Here is a 7798-nt window from a genome sequence, read left to right on the forward strand (position 1 = left end):
TGTAAATTTCACCTCTACTTTGCTTTAATTCCTGTGAAACGCCTAAAGGGTTAAAACACTTTCTGAATGCTGTTTTGAATACTTTGATGGGTGCAGTTTTCAAAATGGGGTGATTTCTGGGGACTTTCTAATATATAAGGCCCTCAAAGCCACTTCAGAACTGAACTGGTCCCTGAAAAAATAGCCTTTTGAAATTTTCTTGAAAATATGAGAAATTGCTTCTAAAGTTCTAAGCCTTGTAACGTCCTAGAAAAATAAAAGGATGTTCAAAAAACGATGCAAACATAAAGTAGACATATGTGAAATATAAACTAGTAAGTATTTTTTGTGGTATTACTATCTGTTTTACAAGTAAATACATTTAAATTTAGAAAAATGCTAATTTTTGCTAATTTTCTCTAAATCTTGGCGTTTCTTACAAATAAATATTGCATTTAATGACGACATTTTTTCAGTATCATAAAGTACAACATGTCACGAGAAAACAATCTCAGAATCGCTTGGATAGGCAAAAGCATTCTGGAGTTATTACCACATAAAGCCTATTTTGGACCTTAATGACCAAGTTATTTTTTACGTTTTTCCATCGTTGCATTCCAAGAGCTATAACGTTTTTATTTTTGCGTCGACATGTTTTTTGCGGGACAAGTTGTATTTTTTAATAGCACCATTTTGAGGTACATATTAATTATTGATTAACTTTTATTAACTTTTTTTGGAGGGGAATAGAAAAAAAACAGAAATTTTGCCACACGTTTTCACGTCCTAAATCTACGCTGTTTACCGTGTGGTATAAATAACACAATAACTTTATTCAACAGGTTGTTACGATTGCAACGATACCAAATTTGTATAGATGTTGTATGTTTTACTACTTTTACACAGTAAAAACGCATTTTTTTTCCAAATTATTTGCTTCTGTGTCTCCATATTTGAAGAGCCATAATTTTTTTATTGTTCCGCTGATGCAGTTGTATGAGGGCTTTTTTTTTGCGGCAAGACTTTTAGTTTTTATTGGTACCATTTTGTAGTAGATGTGACTTTTTGATCATTTTTTATCACATTTTTTTTAAGCCAGGATTCACAGAAAACATACATTTTTCCATAGCTTTTTATTTAATTTTTTACGGCGTTCACCGTGTGGGTTAAATAATGTAATAGCTTTATAGTCGGGTCGTTACGGACGCGGTGATACCAAATATGCGTAACTTTTTAACTTTATTTTGGTTTTTTAATAGTAAAGCAGTTTGTAAGGGGAAAAAGTGGGTTTTAATTTTTTTTTTAACTTTTTTAAAATTCATTTAAGTAAATTTTTTTTTACTTTTTTACTATTCCTACTAGGGGACTTTAATATGCGATCATCCGATCGCTATTATAATACAATGCAATACTTTTGTATTGCAGTGTATTACTGCTTGTCAATTTAAAACGGACAGGCATCTGCTAGGACATGCCTCCGGCATGACCTAGCAGGCATTCACTACAGGCAGACCTGGGGGCCTTTATTAGGCCCCCTGGCTGCCATCGGAGACACCGACACTGGCGATCTTATCGCCGGGTTTCGGTGGGATGAGAGGGAGCTCCCTCCCTCTCTCCAAAACCACTCAGATGCGGCGCACGCTATTGAGCACCGCATCTGAGGGGTTAAACGGGTGAGGTCGATACTTATATCGATCTCACACGTTCGAGCCGGGACGCTCCCAGCTCTCATCTACATCTGGCAGCTGAGAGCAGGGAGATTTGACAGCTCCCTGCTCTGTTTATTTATTCTGATGCTGCCCGGTAAAAAGGCTTATGCATCAGAATAAAGCCCATTAGTGGCCGAGGTGAAAAGGCGTATTGGCGGTCACTAACGTGTTAAGAAACTGACATTGGTATTGTATGTACTTAGAGCAATTTTTATATTATGTAAATGTTGTTATCACCAGATGAGCATTTATTTTAACAATTGACAAAGGCTGTGTCCCCAGCAAGTGGCAGTAAACATGAACTAAAAGACTTGTAACATGATGAACTACATCACTCAGATGCGGCAGGCACAGCCTGAGCCAATTGAATTGAAGGCAGTGTCACAATTCTAAGCAGCCGTGCAGACAAGCAACTTGCCAGAGGTAGAGGACAGATGCGGAGGGTTTTGTGGCAGTCACAATAAAAGTCCACTAATCCATCTACGAGGGAACGCACCCCGGGCTCACAGCATGATATGCTGTGTACAGCCCGGTGACGTATACTAACAACGGACGGTGACTGACAGATGAGAAGGACCAAACCAAGTCCTGATGAGATCTGCAATTGTCAAAAGTAAAGTAAAGGCCAAAGACCTGAGTGAACCTGTCAGCAGCATCCAAGTGTTTTAACTGGTTCCCGGTCAGGGTCCTTAGACTTTTTACGGCTCGGGTTTTAACTTGTTGCCCGAGCGATCGGGCAGCTGAATGTCGGGTCTCCGGCTGTCAGTGACTGCCGGGGACCCTGAGGAGAAGATAGAAGCAGCTTTCGCTGCTTCTGTCTTCTCTGATCACGTGTACACAGCGCGCAATGAACACTGTGTATAGGAATAGAGGCAGCGGTCGCGGTCGCTGATGCAGTTGTATGAGGGCTTTTTTTTTGCGGCAAGACTTTTAGTTTTTATTGGTACCATTTTGTAGTAGATGTGACTTTTTGATCATTTTTTATCACATTTTTTTTAAGCCAGGATTCACAGAAAACATAAATTTTTCCATAGCTTTTTATTTAATTTTTTACGGCGTTCACCGTGTGGGTTAAATAATGTAATAGCTTTATAGTCGGGGTCGTTACGGACGCGGTGATACCAAATATGCGTAACTTTTTAACTTTATTTTGTTTTTTTAATAGTAAAGCATTTTGTAAGGGGAAAAAGTGGGTTTTAATTTTTTTTTTAACTTTTTTACAATTCATTTAAGTAAATTTTTTTTTACTTTTTTACTATTCCTACTAGGGGACTTTAATATGCGATCATCCGATCGCTATTATAATACAATGCAATACTTTTGTATTGCAGTGTATTACTGCCTGTCAATTTAAAACGGACAGGCATCTGCTAGGACATGCCTCCGGCATGACCTAGCAGGCATTCACTACAGGCAGACCTGGGGGCCTTTATTAGGCCCCCTGGCTGCCATCGGAGACACCGACACTGGCGATCTTATCGCCGGGTTTCGGTGGGATGAGAGGGAGCTCCCTCTCTCCAAAACCACTCAGATGCGGCGCACGCTATTGAGCACCGCATCTGAGGGGTTAAACGGGTGAGGTCGATACTTATATCGATCTCACACGTTCGAGCAGGGACGCTCCCAGCTCTCATCTACATCTGGCAGCTGAGAGCAGGGAGATTTGACAGCTCCCTGCTCTGTTTATTTATTCTGATGCTGCCCGGTAAAAAGGCTTATGCATCAGAATAAAGCCCATTAGTGGCCGAGGTGAAAAGGCGTATTGGCGGTCACTAACGTGTTAAGAAACTGACATTGGTATTGTATGTACTTAGAGCAATTTTTATATTATGTAAATGTTGTTATCACCAGATGAGCATTTATTTTAACAATTGACAAAGGCTGTGTCCCCAGCAAGTGGCAGTAAACATGAACTAAAAGACTTGTAACATGATGAACTACATCACTCAGATGCGGCAGGCACAGCCTGAGCCAATTGAATTGAAGGCAGTGTCACAATTCTAAGCAGCCGTGCAGACAAGCAACTTGCCAGAGGTAGAGGACAGATGCGGAGGGTTTTGTGGCAGTCACAATAAAAGTCCACTAATCCATCTACGAGGGAACGCACCCCGGGCTCACAGCATGATATGCTGTGTACAGCCCGGTGACGTATACTAACAACGGACGGTGACTGACAGATGAGAAGGACCAAACCAAGTCCTGATGAGATCTGCAATTGTCAAAAGTAAAGTAAAGGCCAAAGACCTGAGTGAACCTGTCAGCAGCATCCAAGTGTTTTAACTGGTTCCCGGTCAGGGTCCTTAGACTTTTTACGGCTCGGGTTTTAACTTGTTGCCCGAGCGATCGGGCAGCTGAATGTCGGGTCTCCGGCTGTCAGTGACTGCCGGGGACCCTGAGGAGAAGATAGAAGCAGCTTTCGCTGCTTCTGTCTTCTCTGATCACGTGTACACAGCGCGCAATTAACACTGTGTATAGGAATAGAGGCAGCGGTCGCGGTGATCATGTGAGACACATGATCGCCAGGTGCCGTTCGTGACAGACTGCTGCTGGGTCTAACTAGACCCAGCACAGCCCTATTAGTGACGATCGTTACTATATGAGGGCTGATTTCCCCTGTAACTGGGGCTGCTGTGCAGCTCCAGTTACAGTGGAAAAGATGGTGTAAAAGAAAGAAAAAAAATATATAAAGTTCCCCAAAGTTATTTTTTGACCTTTGAGGGACAGACCATAGTAATTAAAAAATAGTAAAGTAAAGTGCAAAAAAATTAATAATAAATACACATAAAGTACCCATCCCCAAAAAAAAATGTTCCCCCTCGCCAATCATTGTTGTAACGCTAGCCCTGAGCCAATTGCCCTAATATAGACATGTAATATATTAAAATTTACGGTAGACAATGACGATCACAAATAAAACGTCTATTTTAGGGTAAAACTAAGATATTACCAAAAAAATAGCTGAAACTTAAAAAAAGCTTATTTTTTTACTATTATTCTAAAACTTTATGAATAAAAATTCTAAAATAGCAAAAAGGATGTGTATAAAAACAATAAAAAAAGAGACCTGCTTTGTCTACGAAAAAACATCGCAAAAATCACGTCGTTAGCCCAACAAATAAAAAAGTTATAGCCATTTAACTAACGCGTGCTAAAAATGGCTAAACGGTGTCTGGTCCTGAAGGCTCAAAATAGCCCGGTCCTGAACTGGTTAATAAGTAAGTGACCAGGTGGAGAGTAATAATATATCCCCCACTGGACACCACCGTACGGTCTGACTCCATAATTGTGTTGGCGATAGTCAGTAAAAAGCAGAAGACAAAAGAAGAAGAGGATGATGATGTACAGGACCCAAACCTGAGGGGTGATAGCATGAAATTGGTGATAGCATTATTTAATAGTTGAGACCCTATTGTCTGAGGTTTATAATTATAATGTGTGTAAATATGCCACAGTACTGCAAATTACAATCTGAGGTGTTTTATGTGGAGGTATGAGGTGATGGTCACTGGTTGTTGTCACTCATAAGTAAGAAGTACATGGCAGCAATGAGAACCCGGAGGTCATGTTACCTGGTTGTCTTTAGGTTTGAGGAAAATGCTGCCCACGACCTGTTATATCTGCAGGGGTAAGGATCCCAATAGGACAGTAACTGACAGTGCAACATAATTATCAACAATACATGTACCGTGGCAGGAGAAGTTTGGATTATTGCCAATATTAGTAGGTTTAACAGTAAAGGAAGCATATAATACAGGGAAATTAGCGGAAATATTTGACAATGTTATAGATTATGTGTTTTGAATGTAACTTCTGTATTTGTTAGATAATTCATATACAATAGTGTGAGATGTTTTGAATGCTGCCCAAGTGGGCATGTGCCAAGTAGTTGGCACAGCATGTTGTCATTATATAGACCTATTTGGCATTATGCAGGTCAAGTATGACATAGAGCAAGAGTCGCCATATTGTTTGCCATGCCTAGACCCCTCTAACTGGTTTGAGGGTATCGGGGGATGGATAATGGGTTGCTCCAGAGTGTTTTGCAGTTTGTTTTTTGAGGCCTGCCAAAACTCTTGCAATGCTTAGCAGCAAAGGCTCAAATAATTACCCACCAGTCTGGATCCGTTGATCAAGTATGAGTGAAATGAGTATGGGTTAAGTAAGTCCACAAGGGGGGATAAGACCTTCTTTAAATACCTGATACAAAATGTTCTCAAATAAACAAAAGGTGGGAAATGTGAAAGTGATTAAAATTGTAACGCCCATGGCCTGATAAAGACGCCGGTCCGACGTTGAAACACGTAGCTTGTCGACCCTGCATACCCACATTAAATTATGAACTTTGCCTAGTCTATTTGCCTTCACTAGCAGCGCCACTTTGGTTCCATTTTTTTCTTTATGTGTTACAAATTTTCTTGACAACAAACTTAGTTTTGTTGTGTTTTGTGGACCCGGCAGCAGCTTTTTTCGTCTCTACATTTCTCCCCATTGTGATACCTGCCAGTATCTACAATCCTAGGTGAGCACTTTTTATTAATTTAGGTGCTCTATTTTGATCTCTCGATTACCTGCACTATGTGGCGCCGTGTCTCCTTTTCTCTCTCTAAGAAAAAAGATGGACCAGTTCGACTTTGCATCGACTACCGTGGTCTCAATCAAGTTAATGTAAAAAATTAATATCTGTTGCCACTTTTGACCGCATACGAGGAGCCAAGATCTTCTCCAAACTAGACTAGCATGGGGCTTACAATTTAATTTGAATCCGTCAAAGTGATGAGTGGAATACTGCATTTAACACTCGAGTCGGGCACTACGAATACCTGGTGATGCCCTTGGGTCTCTGTAATGCTCCAGCGGTCTTCCAAGAATTCATCAATGACATCTTCCGAGATCTCCTCTATGTTTGTGTTGTGGTCTATCTCGATGACTTTTTGATTTTTTCCCCAGATCCGATGTCTCATCGGAGACATGTCCGTCAAGTTCTGCTGCGACTAAGGGAGAATCGCCTGTATGCCAAGCTGGAGAAGTGCGTGTTTGAGAAGTATTCTCTACCCTTCTTGGCCTACATCATCTCCGATCAAGGCCTTTAAGATGAATCCTGAGAAGGTAAAGGCCGTCCTGGAATGGCCACGTCCTCAAGGCTTGAGATCCATACAGTGTTGTTTGGGATTCGCCAACTTTTACCGGCAGTTTATCCCACACTTCTCTTCACTGACAGCTCCCATCTCTACCCTCACCAAGAAAGGTATGAAGGCCAAGGTGTGGACTTTAGAGGCAGAAGCTGCATTTAATAGTCTTAAGAGTTCCTTCACATCAGCCTCAACCCTCCATCATCCTGATGTATCGCTACAGTGTTCGTTGGAGGTGGACGCCTCTTCTGTTGGTGCAGGTGCACTTCTGTCCCAGAGAGGTTCTAAAGGGAAGACAGTGGTATGTGGCTATTATTCCAGACATTTTTCATCCGCAGAACGCAATTACTCGATTGGAGATCGGGAATTACTGGCAATCAAGTTGGCTCTGGAGGAGTAGAGACATCTATTAGAAGGCGCAGCTCATCCCCTCCTGATATATATGGACTACAAGAACCTCACCTATCTCCAGTCGGCCCAACGACTGAACCCCCGTCAAGCCAGGTGGTCGCTGTTCTTTGCTCGGTTCCAGTTTGTGCTCCGCTACCGCCCTCCCGACAAAAATGTGAGGGCCGATGCCTTGTCCAGGTCGTTCGAGACAGTGGACACCGTGGACTCTCCACAAAATATCATCGGAGAGGACTTTTGTGCGTTTGGCAGACAGGAGGAGAGTCCTTCGCTGGGGACACAGCTCCAAACTTGCGGGGCACGCGGGTGCCCGTACGACCCGAGATTTGATCGCCCATCATTTCTGGTGGCCCACGCTGCCCAAAGACTTTGTGGACTTTGTGTCGTCCTGCACAGCGTGTGCTGCCAATAAAGTTGCTCACTCCATGTCTGCCGGCCTGCTCCAACCTCTGCCTATGCCCAACGCTCCCTAGCAGCATATAGCAATGGATTTTGTCACAGACCTTTCGTCCTCTGTTGGATGCAATACGGTCTGGGTGGTGGTGGACCGGTTCTCGAAAATGGCTCACTTTG

This window comes from Rhinoderma darwinii, chromosome 9 (assembly GCF_050947455.1).
Source record: "Rhinoderma darwinii isolate aRhiDar2 chromosome 9, aRhiDar2.hap1, whole genome shotgun sequence".
NCBI classification, from domain to species: Eukaryota; Metazoa; Chordata; class Amphibia; order Anura; family Rhinodermatidae; genus Rhinoderma; species Rhinoderma darwinii.